Here is a 20,148-nt window from a genome sequence, read left to right on the forward strand (position 1 = left end):
GGTGACAAGCCCTGCTCTGCTGTGGGGCGCTTACAGCATGTCAGCTGTCATGACAGGGGAAATGTATGCTTCCTACCTATCATTTAAGAAAAAACCAAAAAAAGGTGATAATTAGGTCTCTTTAGGAGGTCTGGGTGAACATCAGGTACCTTGTACACAGGCCGCTGGGAAGTTTTTATTAGGAACAGATTTAGTTCATGACTAATCTGAACCATATTTAAACCATGACCTCACTTATTCATTAATTTTTATCTCAATAGGATGCATTGGCATGAGGAAAATCATCCGTGTGCTATTTCTTCACATCACTTGTTTATATCTGCAATTATCTTTTATCATGGAAAGTATCAGCCTACAAACAAAAATTGTAGACCTTGAAAGAAACCCCAGCTGTAAATCTGAGTCTTGTGGGGCCATAGTGCTTTGCTTCCCCTGGAAGCACTTCTTTCCCTTTTTGGTGTAATCATGCAGGAAGTTTAACATGAAAACCAACAAAGGAAATCCTTATTGATTTATTCAACACTATAAAGGTGTAACAGCAAGCAAGAAGATATCCCCGAAGTGCCTTTTGAAGATGTACTCTGCATAGCAAATGGATTTTAAAGTGAAACTGTGGAAAAAATAATTAATTCAAAGTTTGTTCATGATACCTGAAATAGAAATACATAAAAGAAGAGAAAGTGGGAAAAAAAAGTTTATGCAGGCATTCCAGTGTAAGAGCTTCCTGAGCTTCCTGCTGTGGAGAAAAGGAAGAAATCAGAAATGGTAATATCCACAATCCAGAGTAGAATTTTATGATGGTTCATGAATTTACAGAAGTTTATATCCTTAAATCTCAACTGTAAAAATTAATGACTCATTTAAAAGTCCAGATTCATACTTCTGGATTTCAGATACTTACCTGAAACCACTGCACATGTCTGTTTGGCAAATGTTTCTTCTATAGAGAGACAGAATCTTTAGAGTAATTTATCCCATCCTGAGGTCTGGAGGACCCTGGCTTTCCTCACTTGCTACACAGGCTCCTTAGAGAGAGAACAGATCCATGTTTTTCTGCTTGTTAGATAGAGTCTGGACCTCGGTATTACTCTGGGTAGTATTTTTAAGAGTTCACATATTAATCCCAGATATAAAGACATTGGTTGTGGACTGGAAGTATTCATCTGATAAGGTGAAGTTTGTTTTTTTCAAGCCTTGATGTAAAAGTTACTCAAATAGCTCACATAGATCCTGTCAGATTCTCAAAATCACATATTTTCTAATGCAAATGGAGTCACTGGAGCAACTTATAAAGGGAAAAAAAAACCATAATGAGAGTGGTAACCTTTCAAATAAAACATTTAGCTTTATCTATTTGCTTTGGTTCATGGTAAGAACAGGTGAGTTAGAAAAGTAGTGATTATGAACCCCTGTGTGATTACAACTCTACCAGTGTTTAAATGCGATGCGATGGCACCTGGGCATAGCAGCACTGAGGAGCAGCAAAGCTGGATCCCTACTCTGGCAGCATCCTGCTCATCATGTCAGAGCAAGAGGTGGATGCCATCACTTGCAGGAAAGCTGGGAGCAGCACTGTACTTCCCTTACTGCCTTAGTGTTAAGTGGAGGAACGGCAGCAGAAATTGGTTTGGTTTTGAGATGTTAAAGAGACAGTTAAATGGGATGAGGCATAAATTATCAGTCTGCTTAAAAGATCTTGTTTCTGGTGTGTAGAGGAAGATTAAATGATCAAAGGGAGCTCAGTGAGAGCAGTGTGCCCAGATTAGCTGCAACCAGGTGAATGTGCAAAAGGAAACCTGTGGTAGCCAAAGAGCAGAAATGAGATGAAGAGAGGGAGGTTTTCACCTGTGTGCACAGCCAAGGGTGTGGAAATACCATTTGAGAGGGTTTTGTTAAAGAAAGAACATATTTAGAAGGAAGAATTTCTCTCCTGGCTAAAATTAAAAGGTAACAACCCTAAGTAGCAACCAGCTGAGCGCAGTTCTGCGTCAGAGGCAGGATGGAAAGAACGATCTGATCAACATTGGACCATAAGTTTAGCTGGGATCATTATGAAAAATGAATGATAATCAGCCTTGTGGGATAAAACCTCAGTAAAGCATGCTTCTTAACACCATATCCAGCTTTCCTGGTGCACAGCTGAGAAGCTGCTTTCATTCCCACTTTCCCAGGACAGTCACATGGAATAACAAGCCAGTAAATACCACATAAATACTGCCAAATGGGCAGTAGCATAAGGTTGCTCTTCATGATAGAACAGTATTTTCACTCTCCTCGGATATAAGGCAACTAGTGTAGAGATGTATTTCTGTTAACAGCATATAGCTACTTGAAATAAACCACAAAGGCAGAGGGACCAGCTCTGGAAAACTAGTGATGGACAGAGACAAGGGAACAGAAGGACTTTGGTGAGTAAACCTTGCTACCTGCTTGCTTTGGTGTGCCTGCTCAGTAAATCTCTGCTTAGCTCCCTTACTCTGGAAGTACCAAGGTTGCAGATACTGAGTTGCAGGAGGTAAATTACTAAGGCAGTCCCTACTCTTCTCTTGAATGTGTTTAGAAGCATTCCAGTTTTGTAAATCCTGATTTACTTATATGTTTAACAAAATCAACAGTCTCTCAGGGTGATCATCTCTCTATATCTCTCAGTCTGGTAGAAAGGCTTGGAGTATCCCTTACAAAAATGTCCTGGAACATGACATACAGAGATGTTATAACATCCTTTCATCCAACACATCAGTAGCTAGAGCACTCACAGAGGTTTGGGAGATTTAACTCCTTCTTCTGCCTAAAGGAAACATAGAATCAGAACTCCAAATCTGAGGAAAAGAGCTTAAGCACCTGCTATTGCTCACAAAAGCACTGTGGAGTAGCTCCCCTTCTGTAGTTTACTGAAGCAGTTTCACTTTGATTTAAATAGTGATCAATTCTTTATGTTAAAAGAGAGTGAGTGTGATTGTTTTGCTTAAAGGTAAATCTCCCCTTGGGACGAAGAAGGGAAAACCTTTCCATCCTATGTTTCACTGAGCACCTAAGGGAGAAGATATAAATTAATGAAGTGTTGGGGGCAGGTGGACTGAAGTTCTGTGTAGTCACTGGGTTCACATAATGTTTTTTTAGGCTCTCTATTCCCAAATACTCCAACATGAGGTGCACACTACTTCCAAAGCTACTCTTAGTATTTCATGGAACAAAGCCCTTTAGGCAGATTGAGGCAAGGAGATGTGGATTAAGATCAACAGAAGCAGGGCAAGGGAACTAATCTTGAGAGTCTGCCATGTGATTGTGAATAGTTTATTCATTGAGTTTTTGAATGAAAGACATCACTGTGACTGCTCCAGCTGTGCTTTGTAAGGAGCCTGGAAACAAAATACAGTTATGAAGTGCTTATGTTTCCCTTGTGTTTTCCCCATGAAAACCTCTTTGGTAACAATGGAAGATGAATTGCTAACTTCTGTGTCCTCCCTGGGTTAGATATCCTTTAGACGTTCAGCTACTGATCCCTCAAAGCAAAAAGCTGTACACAGGATACACATGATGCAGTGAGTTAAGTGCCTGGAGCAACTCCTGTTATTTCTGGGGCATCATGGATAAAATAGGAGCCAAAGAAGGAATTTGCAGCTTGTGATTTTGGGGGCTCTCATCCTGAAATCCTGTTGGCTCACAGTAGAGCATATGCAAGCACAGAGCACATTGTTGGGAATTATATGTGTCTTATGTCCAACAAAATACAGGAATGTGTAGGTAGCTGAAAGGAAATACCTGGTCTGTTCAGCTCAACCCAGCACTCTGAACACCAGGAAAGGTCACATCAGTGTTGCCTTTAGACGAGTGTGCAGAAGGTTTCTGGCATGGATGCAGTTGCTCTGATACACGTGTGCGTAGGTACACATGGCTGCACCTGCAGTACCGAGGTACCAGTGCCTGAAGTCTTCACGTGCAAAAGAAAGGGATCAGAGCTGGTGTTATCTTGAGCTCCTGCAGGAGGAAGGAATCAGCTATTGGAAAATACTGCTGGATGAGGCTAGCAAGAGCTTCTAGTTAATAATATGTTAGGCACATCTTAGCCATCAAAGATGGATCGTATGTAACTAATGATGGGTGAATCAGCTGCAGGGGACAATTTTAAAGAGAAAAAAACTGAAAAGGTACACAAGAGGAAGCCATGTGTGGTCCAAAAGTCATTCTGGAGTAATTCTACTGCTGCAGTGTAACCTGCTGCATTCCCCCACTCTGCAATGTCAGTGATAAAAATGCTTTTAGTTGTCTCTTGCTTGTTTCTGCTGTAGGCTCAACCCCACAAGATATGCAGGAGAAAATGACAAAATGGCAAAACTGATTAACCAGACCTAGTAAAGAAACATGCCACTTGAAAATAAAGTTTGATCTTTATAAAGTTTAATCCAATAGCAGCTAGAAAACTAATCTACTTAAAGTTCAAGAACTAAAGTTAGATGTGTTCAACTTTGTGCATTTCACTGGGGTTGCTAATTTTTGCAGTAACAAAGTTGCATGATTTTTTTTTTTTTTTTTTGTCTTAGCAGGAAATGAGTTTTAGCTCTACCTTTGGGCATACAATTGATTTCTCACCATACTGGTGTTCCTATCAACCTGTGCTAATTGGCACCCTAAGAAGTCAAATTAAAGAGGGAGGAGGTTTATTCTGTCATGCCTGGGAGCAGTTTCCCCAGAATCAGACCAGACCCTGCTGGCAGAGCAGCATGATCGAGGCAGGATGTACCATGCCTGTGCTGTACCTGTTCTGAAGAGCTACAAGGTGGGTCCTCAGGGAGCCAGTATATTAATTTGCCCTGCCCTAAAAGGATTTCAATCTGTTTCAAGGTATTATTGATCTGAATGTTAAAGTCATTAGCTACAGCATTTAGCTGAGGATATGAAGAAGTACATTGAGGTTAACACCACCAGGTCATACATGTGAGACAGAAACCACTTCTGGAGTTCCCATGAATTGATCCAAAAAAAGATACTATCTCTGCATTGAGTCCTTGGTTCCCACACGTCACACTTGTTCTATATACAGTCATGTCTCCATGGTAAGCTGCTTTGAATTTTTTTTTTTTTTTTTTACCAAGTCAGTAGCACGCTAATGGGAAACCAAGCAGGTGAGAAGTTTTGAAGAGAAGCTATTTTGAAGAGAAGCTAGAAAATCTTATTCCTGAGAGGCCAGCGGGAAACAACTGGATATAGTTTATCTTTTACTCTGGGCTTTGGGCTGACAAATAGTCATATACTATTGCTCATGGAAATATATTTTGAAGTAATGAGTAGCAATGTGTCCTGAGAACGTGCAGCTCTTGGATACTCTGAGCACAGGGACAGCATGGTTTGGAGCTCAACAATTCCAATTAGCTCAAGAGAAGAAGAGGCCCTGCCCCATTCATTTGAAACCATGGGGTAGGATGGAAATGTTACAATTAACAATTGAAAGATGTGAATATTTGTCTCTGTGAGCTAGGACTCATCCAGAGCCTGTAATATTTGGAAAGTCTCTTAAGCCCTACAGATGAGATTTAGTATCCTTTCTTAATATTTTGACAGGATGAATTATTTTAATTAAAAATTTTAATCATCAATAAAAATAACTGTGGATGCTTCTGATATCTATGTAGATGTTCTGTCTAATTTAAAATTATGCCATTTTTTGGCCTCATCCCCATCCTGTAGCAATTAATTACAGTTTAATCACATGGGTGAATTAAAAATGACATTCCTTTGATCTGCCTTTCATTCCTCACCTCTTAATTTCTTTGAACAACTATCTGGACTCATGAGAAAGGAAGAATCTTCTCCAGAGCTTTCATTATCCTATATTATTTTACCACATCCAGTCCCAGCCATCTGCTTTCTTAAATACAAAATTGCAGCCTTTCAGGGGTTAGAATTTAGAGTAGTCTGCAATGTCCTTTGAAAAAAATGGATCACTCACACTTGGAATCTCTTTTCCCATGAACAAAAACTGCTGTTATATTCATTGGTGAGCTACTGCACGTATTTGCATGCTGCTTTACTTTAATCTTCATGTTTCTCACTCGTCTGGGTCGTTTGGTTGGAAGGGATTTAGGTGCTGAGTTACAGCAACACTGAGGCTGAGATTCTCTCTGATTTAGACGTTGGCTCTCATTGCCTAAACTGCTCATCACAATTTGCTATACCTCAGGCTTCTCCAGACGCAGAAATGGGAGTGTGCTGGTTATTTGTTTTTGTGCATAGGGACCTTCCCTGACAGAGACCTCCACTCCATAGCAGTGCCCACATCAAAATCAATGAAAAACCTTAAACAGAGCAAATGATTTAACTGTTTCTCTCCTTCCTGGCTCTGCTCCCATATGACTGAGAAAACCTTAAATAAAGCCCATGACCCAGGAATTACTTTTAAAGCAAATGTTAAATCCATCACTTAATTCACACACACACCTGGAAGTGCTCAAGGCCTGGCTGGATGGAGCTCTGAGCAACCTGGTCTAATGAAAGTTGTCCCTGCCCATGGCAGGGAGGCTGGAATGAGGTGATCTTTAATGTCCTTTCAAACCCAAACCATTCTGTGAGTCTGTGATTCAAGTTCTATTATATAGCTGAAGGTTTGAAACTATGTAGGAATAGTGCCAATAAAAGGATGCTGTTCTGGGTTAGAGTATTGAGCTGTCACCAGCTGATTTGGGACTGTGAGTGGAGTTACTGTGGTCCTGCAGCTGTGGGATACAGAGCACCCATGATGTGCTTTCTTTTGAAAGCAGATAGTGTGGGTCTGGGCTGTGCCTGCTGAAGGATCAAGAACAGGAAAAGGAAACTGCATGGCTGCTTTCCTAAAACAGGAGAGCTCATCCACGCTCTTTTCTAGGTCTCATGTTAGATGGAGAGCCATGCTTCAGCCCTCAATTATGGAGCTATGAAGAATAGGATGTGCAAATACACTAAGACAATTGGGAGTCTGAGACCTTGCTTAATGAAATTAGGGTAGAGATAACTGCCTATAAATATACTTGGAAGAAAAGAAAGGTAGCACCACAGAGGGAACAGAGGTATTTAAGCTAGGTAATAACACACATTAGTAAATAAATGTTGGAAGTTAGAAGGATGGGGTTTTGATTTCTTTTTAAACCAGTGAAAGTACACACAGGTAACCCTCTCTGAAATTACTCAGAAGAGTACAGTAATGAAGAAATTAAATCCTGCAGAGGGATAAAAATTGACTGATTCATCTTCTCTGTCCTTCTGTTTGTTAAAGAGAAAAAAAAAAAACACAGAACAAACAAAAAAACCCCCAAACCAATCTGCTTCTATGTGACTGCAACTTGAAAAGCTAGGACAGGGATAATGAGGAGGGGCCAGGAAATTGTTTCAGGAGCAAAAATAGAAGAGCTAAAAGTTAAAAAAAAAAAAAAAAAAAAAAATTTGGGGTTGAAATACGTTTCTTTGGAAATATGACCTGCCCTCACAGCAGGGAACAGAAAGGAAAAGCTCAGCACCTGAGATTGGAAAATGCAGGAGAAACACAACAAATGGCAAGTCCTGACACGAGGCACTTGCGTGGTTCTGTGAAGAGAGGGCAAGAGGAAAAGTCACATTGCCCGGGAGCAGAGCAGCTGATACCATCGGTGTTTGCACATCACCTCATTAACACCAGCAGGTTCTTGCCAGGTGCTGTCTTGTTTCAGGGCTGGAGAGAAGGGCTGGATGCAGCCCTGTCACCACAGTGATATTTTTTCTGTAAACAGATTTCTGAATTAGAAAAGACTTCAGCTGGCAAAAGGTATCACATCTCTTTGATTTCAGGAAACACAGCAGCTCTCCTGATCCAGGTGCAACAAGCAGCTCTAATGCTCGTTTTATTCCCCAAAACCGCTGCACATTGTTGAAAATGCAAAAAATATTATAAAATACACTAAAATCTCAGTGTATTGTTTTATTGTTGGTTTTTTGGTTTTTTTTGCTTTTCCAGAGGAATGAATCACTTATAGCTCCAACTTCAGATGTTAGACTTTCAGTTTCTCAAATATCAGGTCTGACACATAAACAGAAAGCAGAATAGTTCTTTTCCACATAAGAGAAAGAAGAAAAAAAACCCCAACAAACACACCTGAATGCCATTTTTCCAGATCTAACTCAGGCTGATAGTCACGGTGGTCATTTATATGTTTTACCAGAATCTCATTATTGCAAAATGTAGTTATCTCAAAACAAAATTCTATTCAGCACTATCCCCATTGTTCATTTCAGAAGAAGAAGCAAAACAAATCCAAGCTTCAGTATGGTACACATAAATTAAATGCTTTGACATGAGCCAGCACCTGCAGCAGGACGAGCTCACCTAATGCTGCCAGTGATGCTGTGGGTGTAAATGAATATGTATGCACATGTTTGGGATCTTAGTCCTTCCCACCACTTAACATAATCTAGATTGTGGTGGAGCTTCTCCTATAAACACTCTGCCTCCTAAGGCACGTATTTTTATTTTTAAGAGACGCCACCCAGAAGAGCAAGCTTGCTGAAACTGGTAAGTTATTTGAACTAGGAAAGCATGAAGATAGAGACAAACAGATTTAGAAAAGAAAAAGAAAAAGTTATTTTGCATTAGAATAGGATAAAGGGATAAAGTAAGGGTTGAAAATAGATGTTGCAGATCAATATTGTTCTCTGTGCAAGGAGACACCTCAAATCTCCAAGCTGTCTGTCAGTCTTGACGTTAGCTCATTATTGTGCAAAATTTTGGTTATTGTCTTCCTGTAATTGAAATGCATTGAAGACTCCTCTTTGAGTGAGGTGTCAAGATCAGCTGTCAAAAGCTGACAAAAAGGAGGTGAAATACCACATAATCAGTAACTTCGTTAATGTATTGTCTTCCCGTGATGATGGCATTGTGTTCTCACCATCCTATTGTTTAATTGTCTAGTTGAGACAAAGGTAACAGTGTAAGAGATTAACTGATAAATAAGGGTTTTATGGAACTTCCAAAATATTATTTCTTTTGTACTGCATGTGGAAATTGTGATGTTAGTCTGAGCTTTCCTTGAGGACCTTGGTATATTAGTATCCATAATGAGGCATGATGTAATAAAGCCTTGTTGAAACAAATTATTCAAACAAAATGAAAAGAGTAATCTGTTTGTTTATTTGCTGATTCCCTGCTTGACTTTCCAGCTCAGTGGCTTGTGTAAAGTTGCCCTGTAAGTTATGGGTTTATACACAGTTGTATTATGCTAATCATAGAAATGGAATTAGACTTTCTAATATGAGACTATTCAGATTTGTTTGGGGTTTTTTTCCCCTCTTCCTGGGAAAATTATCTATGTGTCTGCTGCTTCTGGAGCAGCAAAAGTTATTCCAGAGAGTAGCTGGAAAAGGAGGATTTCTGTAGTGGTAGATTGTAGTGAAGAGCTAAGGGAGGAATAATGATGCAGTCTGTGGAAGGGTAGGTTGTATGTCTTGGTGGTTGAATTTTTTTAGGGTGTTTTTGTATGGCTCATTAGAATTTCCTGGAGTCATGCTGGGAGAGCCATGGCAGAATCATTTCCAGAAGGAACAGAACTGTGGGCAGGTACTCGGATGGTTGTACAGGCTGGTTGTGTCAGCAGTGCTCACAGAGGAACAGGATGTGGGCAGAGGGATGGGTGGCATCCGAAACAGACCATTAAAATGTTTTTATTGTGGAGGGGTGTCCCACAAGAGAGAGATGACCAACTCTGCTCCCAGGGAAAGCATCTTCTCACCTTCCCCTGCAGCAGAATGACTAAACTTTACATCCTGTTTGACTCACCTGAAGTCTTGGCCTCTGTGGAGCTTTTGCTTACCCTTTATCTGGCTTGGCTGGAGTTTAATGGTTCACTCATTATGGGTGAGCTCCTTGCTGCTGTGAACTCAGGTAACTTTTTCCACAGACCCTTCAATGTGCATAGCTCTTGTTTGCTGGACTTGGTACACACCCTTCTAATCAAAGGCAATGTCAGGGAGAACTTGCTGGAGTGTCTGTGGTGGTTTAAACACAGTGAAATGTGTGTGAAAGGAGAGACTTCAAAGGATGTTTGAACTGATGAATGTTTTGAGTGTTTACTGATGTTATACATCAGAGAAACTGCCAGAGATGGAGGGGCATGGTAAGAGCTACTGAAGGAAGATAGAAGGTTCTGGGTGCCCTCCTGGGTGTTTGGAATGTCCATTAGTGAGCTGGGATGCTCTGGCATCTAATCTTCTAATCTTGCCTTGCTCTTTTTAACTCTCCTCTGGAGATCAGACCTTCACTGATAAGGTATTCTTTAGCCCTGCCATCTCTCTTGCTGATATTTATTTACAGATTCATTAAGTACTATTTTCCATAGTTAGCTTGATTGGGGACTGCTCAGCTCTGATAGAAGATTATATTAAAGCTTATATAATCCCTGCCTGGCTTATTTGTTTGCAGGATAATTCTCCAGTCATGTTAATGTAATAAGACATCTTTTAATATTCCGCTCCTCCTGTGTTTCTGTGATCCTAGTGGAAGGCTCTGCTGGGAAACTTGGCCAACCTGTGGGAAAAGAGACTGCTTCAAGCTCCAGATTCTTGCACTTGTTTCAGACTCTCTGCAATTTCCCTGTAACACTGAAATCAGTGGAATGGACCCTGATATTGGAAAGGTCCGGGCGCTTCCTAGAGATGGGATCTACACTAAGCACTTGGATAATTTTGGTTATTGCTTATTTTTATTCATGATATGTACTAGATAAGATTTATGTGATGAAATCCTGTCATCTGAAGACTATTTATTGACTCTGGTAGTGGCAGATAGCATTAGCTCTCAGGCCCCTCACTTGGGGGTTGATTGTTCTGTGAGTTATTCACACAGAGCTGGATATGACACAAGAGCTGTAGGGGCTCTGATCTCCTCTGGAGTAACAGCTGGAGGCCAGCAGGGAAGCCTGGTGCATCTTCAGTGGCATCAGACATCTTCATGTAGGCAGGTGTACCCTGCCATGGGTGAGAACCCCTCTGATGTAAAAGCACTCCCTCTTTTGCCATAGAAGAATCTTGTATTAAAGCAAATTCTATCTAAATTCAGTAGCTTATATTTGAGATTGCATGCACTGTGAAGAACAGTGCTTCTGATGGCACTGTTGTGGGGACTAAAAACCAACACAGCTCTTCTGGAAAAACAAAAATGTATTAAGATGTGAGGTTTTAATACTTTGAGACCAGAGTAAAATGTGTTCCAGTATTAAAAGGGGCTTACAAAAAGGAGGGAGAATGACTTTTTACACAGGCAGATAGTGATAGGACAAGGAAGGCTGGTTTTAAGAAGAGGAGAGATTCAGGTTAGGTATTAGGAGGAGGTTCTTTACTGTGAAGGTGGTGAGGCCCTGGCACAGGTTGCTCAGAGAAGCTGTGGCTGCCCCATCCCTGGAAGTGTTCAAGGCCAGGTTACATGGGACCCTGAGCAGCCTGATCTGGTGGCTGTCATCCCTGCTCCTGGCAGAGGTTTAAAACTAGATGATCCTTAAGGTTCTTTCCAACCCATACCATTCTATGACGATTCTATGATTCTGTGTTATTTGACATTTCTGTGCATGCCTTTTTAATTTAAAATAGCAAGCTATCGTATAATCAGAAGACTGTGTAAAATTCCTTTCATATCTGAAGTTTCAGAAAAGAAAAAAAAAACCCAAACACATGGAAAATAATATGAATAAGGTAGGGGAAGCAGCTGAAACCCTGTGGAGTTTGTTTGTTGGAAGGCTTTCCCCAGGCACTATACTTTTAGATGCTTTCTTGCATAAGCATCTTGTAATGCAAGGTTGGGCTGTGTTGTCATGGAGACTTTCAGGTTACCTCGTCATTTTGCTAGAAAAGACAAATTTCAGAGTGGCTGTCATTGTACTAATTTAGTCACGGGACCTGACATCCCACTGATTCTATGCCTTCAGTCCTCGTCCTTGTTTACACTGAATCTTGTTTATGCCATTTCAGGCATAAGAGTGGTTGCATATTCTTTTATGAAGCCGTCTTCATGTGAATTCACAGTGCACAGCACAATAAATTAGTGTGAAGAGGGATTTATGGACAGGCTGAGAAAAGCCTGCAGAAAGACTTCAGTCTGAGGAATGGAGAAATTTGCACTGCCATTGTCAGAAAGCTGGTGGACTGTTTGCTCTGTCAGGCGGCACTGACTACCCAGAGCCTGGGGAAAAATCATCCAGACACTGTATATGTGATGTCTAAGCTAAAACCTGGATAGCATCATTATTTGTGTCTGTGGTGACTCCAGGTTCAGTACTGTGACCAAAGGATCTCCTACTGACACTGGAAATGATGAATTTGAATGCATTCTGTTGCAAAGTGGTTTGTGTGTATTGGGCTTTTTCTGCTCTTTGCCTACCTCTCCTTCAGATGGGATTTATCCTGCAGTTACGTGGCAAAATGGATTTTACTCCTGGTGTCTGCAGGGTTGGCCTCAGGCAGCTGCCCACCTAAAAGGATTTAAGAGAAAATCAACATCTAACCGCCACAAGCAGCTTCCAAGCATGATTTTTGCTCTGACTTGCCTTTCCACTTTTCAACTCCCCTCACCTCAAGGTTGCTGTAACATCCACCCCAACCCTCATTTTTAGGAATTCATCAATCCTTCCTTGCTTCATCCCCAGCTTTCCCTCCTCCAGCTTCATGCCCCCTTCAAACCTTCATGATGCTCTTGCTTTCTCTCTCTCTCTCTCTCTGTTTTGCCTGTCATCTCCCTTCTCCAGGAAACCATGGAGGTTATCAGATGCTGCTGGTATTAGACAGGTATGAAGAATTTGCAGGGATGCCAGTCTCTATCTGTGCCCTTCCCTGGGAATTATATGTAGGTGGAGGTGACAAATGACATGAAGCCCTCACAAGGCTATTTCAGACAGACAATGTGGGAAGAAAATGGACCTCTGGTTGTCTGGGTTGTTGTGTCCTGTCTGCTGTCCCTCAGATTTATTTCACCTTTGTAGGATATAAAAATTACGTGAAACCTATTTCAGGCTGATGTCCTGAAAGGACTGTTTGTCCCTATGTCTGCTGGGTTTTTTTTGTTTGGTTTTGTTTTTTGTTTGTTTGTTTGTTTTTGGTTTTTTTTTTTGGGTTGCTTTTTTGTTGCTGTTTCCTTGTTTCTTTTTTTTTCCTGTCCTCACCTAGAGGCAAATCAAAATGTTTCTGGACTGTTGTAAATTGTCAGTGCACATCCTCATCTCATTTTTCCACGTCAGTTGATCTCAGGACTATATAAGACACCCCTACCCTCCTGTTTCATGGAGCATAGGGATTACACTTTTTTTATATATACTTGATAAAACAAAAAAGTCTCTGCTTTGCCCTTCTGAATGATATTTTCTTCCATGTTAATCAATTAAGGGGGAACCAATAAAACCCTAACTGACTCTAGAGAGATAAAAGGTTCTCCAATGGTCAAAGGCCCTTCCCTTCCTTTTTTGTCTTCTAGTCTTCTCTTTCAAACATTTCCCCAAATGTTTAATCCTCCTTTGGATTTTTGCAGCATCCCAGACACACCATGATGTAAGAGGGGGGCTGGGTTCTTTGGTTGTGATTGCTGAGGTTGGAGCAACACCCAGATCTTCACTGTTCAGGGCTAAGGAAATAAGGAAAAATTTTGCCTGCTAAAGAGATGATACATTTTGTGAGTCTCCCTGTGGTTCCTTCTTAGCTTCAACCCCTGGTGCTGGATGCATTGGCAACGCTGAGGGAAACATCATCCTTAACATAAGGATCTAGGAAGACCCTGTCATTCTTGAATCTTGACTTGATAATCTCCCAGGAAATGACAAACAGCTATTAAGTCTTCTCAGATCTGCTGCTGGTATTCTCACACATAGTTTCCCACAGGTTTGAAATGGCACCAAATGCCTAGAGGAGGTCACCTCCCTGGGAAGGAGAGTCAGGTCTAAACTGTCAGACTGATTGCTTTTGTAGATCACCTTGACTTCTCCCAGCTTAAGTCAGCAGATACCTGTCAATTTACATTCCCTGGGAATAGATCCCAGAGAATGCCATGTTCTGCTGAACGGCCTCATCCCATTCATCTTTACATCAGGGTTCAGCTTCAAGAAATACAATGAGGTAGGAAGAGAAGTATTTGATATCTGTCCTGACTTGCAAGTGTGTTGTGCTCTGAGGTAGTGAGTTCCTACAGAGGATGGATCCCTGCATTTCTTCTCGAGAGTAACCAAAGAGCAATCCAATTACTATGTGTTCTCTCAGTAGTAGGATGCAAAAGCTTTTATGCCTTTATTTTATTTTTTTGGTGATTCTGCAGGGATTTTCTAGCAGAAAGTGTTTCCGTTGCTGCTTTGCTGTCACATGTCTAAAACAGCGGTTTTCCCAAAGCCAAAGAACCGGATATACATCAACAAGAGGAACTGTAATGACTGGTAATGGTCTCACTGCAAGAATCTAGGCAGATTATTGAAGGCCTTTTGACATGATACTGTTGAAAAAGGCATTCTGATTTTAAATGCTTTGAATTCAAACGTGTTGCCAGTCCTTTGTCCCACTAAAATGCTTCTAGGTCTCAGGAAAGCTAGGCTGGGCTAAGTGCTTGGTGGTTATTTTAAGCAATCTTCTGCATTTAGCAAGCTGCCATAAATCTTACTTAGAAATGCCAGCATACACGTTTGTAAAATACAGACACAAATAAGCAGGCTGCAGCTTTTAAGAAGTGACAGAAAAGCTACCTCATGTGGCTCTTTACCTGACCCTTAACACATTAACCAAATTATTCTACTAATGCAAGGTGTACTTATGGAATAGGCAGAGATATTTCATAACCCCTAACACCATTCCTCTGCAGGCAGAGATAAAACCCCCTTAAAATATATAAAATCCTGCAGTAATCTGTTTCTTTAAGAGATCTTTAAATCTCTTGTATGTAGTTATTGACTAGAATGTCCCTTTTGAAAAAAAAAGATCTTTGAAAGAGTGGATTAAATGATTTTGTTAATTGCCCACCCTGCTTGGCTCAGATGGGTGCATATGTACCAGTTATAGTTATTTGGCAGGTGTTCCTTTCGTCTCTGTTCTTTGGACTTCTTGTTCCCTGCTCTGTTAATCAAGGCTTATAGAAAAATGAATAAATAAAAGAAATGAGTATGATGCTTGAGCACTCTGTACCAGCACAGCAGTGTGGAAGGTACACAAGGAGCCCTCAAGAGCCCTGAACATCTGACCTCTCCTTCAGGTGCTGCTGAACTCCTTGCTAGATAGGAAAGCTGAGGTGGAGAAATTAGGACCACAGCAATTAAAGGATTATTTCACACTCAGAGTTATTTATCTAAATGCAGAATTTAGGTAACATTTAGGTCATCATACCTATGCAAAACTCATTAATTTGATGTATGCTCTACTTCAGAGCATGCCTACAAAGAATAGAAGTTCTTTTGCCACATTTTTAAAGACTGCGTGTCATAGTATGTGACAGAGAAGTGGCTTGGCTCATATGAGCAAAGAAGTCTGGCCTGGGCTGGGATTCAGAGCTGTCTCTTGAGCAGTGAACAGGAAACTGCTACCTAGCAGATTGCCAGCTCTGACTTCATGTCATGGAATACGGCAATCAAAGCTAAAGATACCAGCCAAAGATCCTTAGAAACCCACTGTGAGCAGACACAAGTCCTGTGGCTCTCTTAAGCCACCTCTGCAAACCACTGAGTTACCAGAAACCTTGAGCAGAAGAAAGACAGGTTCAGGCATGTCTTGGGGTGACTTTATGATGTGTATTCCATATCGCTGTCCTATGCCCAGAAATTAATTTTTGTGCCTTTCTATGCCTTTAAACTGAGCCTGAGAGGGGGGAGGAAAAACTGAGCAAAACTTTTTCAAAGCAGTTTGCAGCTTGTTCAAGGTCACACAGAGATAGAGACTTTTTTTCAACTGCGGGAGGAGAGCGAGAGGGAAGGGAAGCACCTGGCTTGCTTTTCTTTCCAGCCAGCTTTTGGCAGTTTTTTCCTCAGCTTTTTTTCCTTTGGAGAGTCGAACTTTTGTTTTCCTGGGACTTCATTTTTTTTCCTTTTCTCTCTGCTGGATTGTTTCAACATCAGAATACATTGGGAGGACTTTCCAGCGAGGCCTTGGCCCTGGAGGTGGGCCCACCACCCTGTCCCAGCTCCAAGGAGGGGGAGACAGAGACACTATGGAAGGACTCTGAAATTTTCCCAGGTTTCTCTCAGCAAAGTGAGAAGTTTTATTATTTAGCATCATTATCCCTTTTCCCATGTGTTTGTTAAATAAATAGTTTTTATCTCTTTCACTTTCCTTCAAGGAAAATTTATTTTTTCCTGAACCTGGTGGGGGAGGGGTGGTTATAGCCTGCCTTCTCTCAGAGGATATATTTCTAGATTTGGCCAAACCAGAACAAGGCAGGATTCGAAGAGTTAACTTCAGACACAAAGATTGTGATGAATGGGATGTGTGGATGAATCCCCAGATGAGTTCTGATTTTATTAGCCAGTGGTCTGAGACTTCACTATAGAGCACATGCAAGATCACAGTGTTGACTTCTGTCCTTTCCTTCCTTCTGTATTCCCAGGATGAACATATATCTGTAATTTACTGAGACAGGTGCTTTGCTGCCATAGATTATGGCAGCCCAAGGAAAGTCTTAGAATTGCATGTATAATACCAGCTTACATCTCCACAGCCAGCTCTGCCAGCTTGTGTGGGTGAGGGTTTGACCTTCTGTTTTGAGATGCCATTCTGGATGCCAGAACAGAACACCTGGGCACTGTGATCATCCTCAGCCTCTTCTGAGATGGAGAATAATCTTATACCCTCCTGTCCTTTGGTGAATGAAGCCGGCCAGACACTCTGGCTTCTGTCACCTGAAATCCTGGGAAGATTGCCATAACACACTCTGTTTCATCTTCCTTTCTAGCAGTCAGCTTTACTGCTGCCTGACATAGCACACAAGACACTTCAAAGTCAGACAGCTCTCAGGCAGTCACACTGGAGAAGTAGCAATGACATTTCTGTGGTCCCACTGATGCCCCTAACCTAATGATCAGTTTTTTGTGTGTCTACGTAAGTTGTTTTAAATATCTGATGCTATTATGAAACACCTACCTGCCAACCTCAGTGGGACATCATAAGGCTTAATTAAATGCTTGCAGTGTATTCTGCCATGCTGAGAGGCAAGGTACTGCAGAACGCAAAATATTATTACAAATAAAAAGTCTATCACAATCTGGAAAATGGATAAAAAAATAAAACCAGAGTCTAGTACAATCACTTTCTGTTGCGCTATGCAAGCACAGTGTAACTCATGAACTCGAAGAGATTCTCCCCAAAGGCAGATCCTTCATTGATGTAAGAAGCTGTCTCACACAAAGCAAGTAAATTGTGAGTGTTAGACAGATACAGAGCCAGAAATTGGGAATAATTCTACTTTTGCTTTTTTTTTTTTTTTTTTTTTTTTTTTTTTTTTTTTTTTGTGGTTTTTGTTTTTTTTTGTTTCAAATGCTTACCTTGCTGTGCTCAAGATCTGAGTGATCCTCTTAACCTCTCTCTCTAGCCAGGGCAGATAACTGAGTTCTTTTGCCACAATACCCCTGGCTGGTTAGGGCTCTTTTTTTAGAGCAATATGAATTTTGACATAGGTTGTAACTAGAAAAGTTTAGGCTTTCAGTTGTATTTGTACACATCTAAATAGTCTGTGTCTGGAAACATGGATTCAGTCAGCCAACAATGCCGTAGAAGGATTTTGTATCTGAAGTGTTCCAGTATGTCAAAATATCTTCAAAAAAGGTGAAATCTGGCTCATGCTGAGACCCTGAAGCTATCCTTATCTCAGCCACTGAGTCTGAAAATGCCTTGCACAGAACTTGTCACCCAGGACATGAGGTGGACATCAGTATGCTGCTCAGATAGTCCTGGGGTTTTTTTCTGCTGATGGAGATCTTCAGTTGTTGCACATCATATCAGCAAAATGCTCAGCTTGCTAAGGATGAGACCCATGGATTCTGCTTGTTCATTCACTCTCCATGCTGTGACTTGTTTTGCATTTGATATCCTTCTCTGGGTAAAGCAACTGGCACTTATGTGTCACTAAGTGGTAGGCATAAAGAAAATCAGCTACGCTTGTCTCTGCTGTCACCAGAGGGGAGCAATCCTAAAGGCAAAAGAAGATAGTGTGAATCATAAGAAAATAAAATGCCCATCTCCTTCTGCACAGTCTCCAGGCATCATTTGTACTCCAGCACAATCACAGCCAGTGGGAAAACTCTAGATATTATTACCACTCTTGTTTTTATTAGCAACAATCTGAAATTAGAGCTGTAGGTAGTGCTATCTGTCACAGTGCTATCTGAGAACAAATTACAGGCATCATGATGGGACACCGGGGCAGATAAAGTGAGGATCATTTGAGGCATATCTCATGTGCTCTTGCTGGGACAAGAAAGCTTGTTTTGATCTTTAATATCTTTCAGGTATAGAAGCCAACAGGTTCATGTTGCTCAGAAGGCATTAAATGAAACTTTTTCCTATAGCAGCAGTGGAAAGAGATAATGGCTAAAATGGTGGGGTGTGTTAGGGGTAAATAGACTTGGACTAGTTGGTAGAGTCGGAAAAGCATTAAGATATGATGTGTGATCAGTGATGCTGAGCTCCTGTTTGTCCGGCACAAACTTCCTGAAAGAGACTTGATTTGAATGGGGAAGCTTCCTGATGTTTACTGAAAACTGATCTTACTAAATTAATTTGATTGGGTTTTATCAGAACTTCAAAACATCTGCCACTGTTGGCTCTACCAGTACTTAGGAGTTTTATAGGACAATAAAGGCACAAAAGCAATTAATATATGCACTAATGCAGAAGCTGTAAATATTTTCAGTCCAGTCAAGGTAACTTAAATAGCACTTACAGCATTGCTCTTGGTGTTACTCCAAGAAGACAACTATAATTCATGTCAATAGGTGTTAAAAGCATCAGTGCTTTTGGAAGCATTTGGAATTATGATGATTTGTTCTTCTACCCTGGCCTTAATTTTCTGCTTTTTTCACTAGTATGCGTAGTCTAATCCAGAGTACCCATCCAATAAAGTTGCAAATCTTGCAGGTACAATGCAGGCTGGGGGGGCTCGATAGCTCTGCTTGCTTCTCCCTGCTTTTTCTTCCTGTTCTACCTCCACTGTTGTCTTCATTTCTCCAGGGAGGAGGTGGGACTGGGACTGGGAATGATTTGCTATGGCAGCTGTGCCATGTCCTCACGCAGCCCCCACCTCTGCTTAGCCAAACACCCAGCCCCCAGTTAGAGCCAGCCCAAATCAGGTGAGCTGGAGGTACCTGCAGTTCTGTGCTTTCTGTTCCTCTGCCCTCATCTCCACTGATATCCAGCATCACCTGCTCATTTTGGAGGTGAGAAGAAAACAAAGTGTGGAAGAGAGTTAGTGTTCTGGGGAGAGGATGTAAATCAGGAGATGAACCTGCTGAGACAGAGATGGTGGGAGGAATTGGGATGGATGGACTTCAGACCGATAGAAATAATGGACTGTTGGGGAGATTTTCTTTAAAAAAATTGGAAACCACTTTAAGAGTTTCTTTTTCCCACCTGGGATGTAGAAATAGTCCAGTGGTGTGCACCATGAGTTTTTACCAAACAGAGATGAATCTTTTTGTGAAAAATGCATAAATAGAGTTATTTTTCTTCTGGTCTGAGTGTTTGTAAAAGCAATCTTTTTTGACAGGTGTAGTAAAGCAAATTTTTAAGCTCTTTGAGTCCTTCACTTCAAACATTTGTTTCTAAATCTCTTTATCTTTGTGTTCAATTCAGCCTGTTCACACACTAACTGAAGTATATTTTATAAAGAGATGGATCTTATAAAAATGTTTTCCATGGTGTGTTGTGCATCCTCAACTTGGGACTGAACTGAAACTTTAACCATTTCAAGAAAAACTTGAGAGTTATTCTTAAGAGTTCATCAGTAACAAAGACCAGCTAGCGGAGATGAAGGCAAACACATTGAAAAGGGACAGAAATCAATGAGCGCATAGATACCTGTGTTTGTCTGGGGGGGGATTTCTTTTAGAAATAGTAGCTGTAATCAAATGCTCTAATTTCAGAGTGGTCAACATAAAGTGTTAAAAATTATCAGAGCCAAATTATCCTGGGTTCTTTTTCTATCTATTTTTT

The 20,148-nt window shown here is 41.0% G+C and overlaps 1 protein-coding gene across 2 annotated transcripts in view; it reads left to right on the plus strand.

Annotated features, from left to right (window-relative positions):
• The first annotated feature begins 2,227 nt into the window (after positions 1–2,227).
• FAM135B (family with sequence similarity 135 member B) overlaps positions 2,228–20,148 on the plus strand; it is a 271,906-nt gene continuing 253,985 nt past the window's right edge. The window contains exon 1 of one of the 2 annotated variants that reach the window (XM_017746687.1): positions 2,228–2,408. The gene's annotated coding sequence lies outside the window, so the exon portion shown is untranslated. Of the gene's footprint in view, positions 2,409–8,471; positions 8,516–20,148 lie in introns of those variants that run through there. The other variant, XM_017746686.1, reaches the window with a different exon arrangement.

The sequence above is a fragment of the Corvus brachyrhynchos genome, unplaced genomic scaffold, assembly GCF_000691975.1.
Source record: "Corvus brachyrhynchos isolate BGI_N302 unplaced genomic scaffold, ASM69197v1 scaffold89, whole genome shotgun sequence".
In the NCBI taxonomy this organism is placed as follows: Eukaryota; Metazoa; Chordata; class Aves; order Passeriformes; family Corvidae; genus Corvus; species Corvus brachyrhynchos.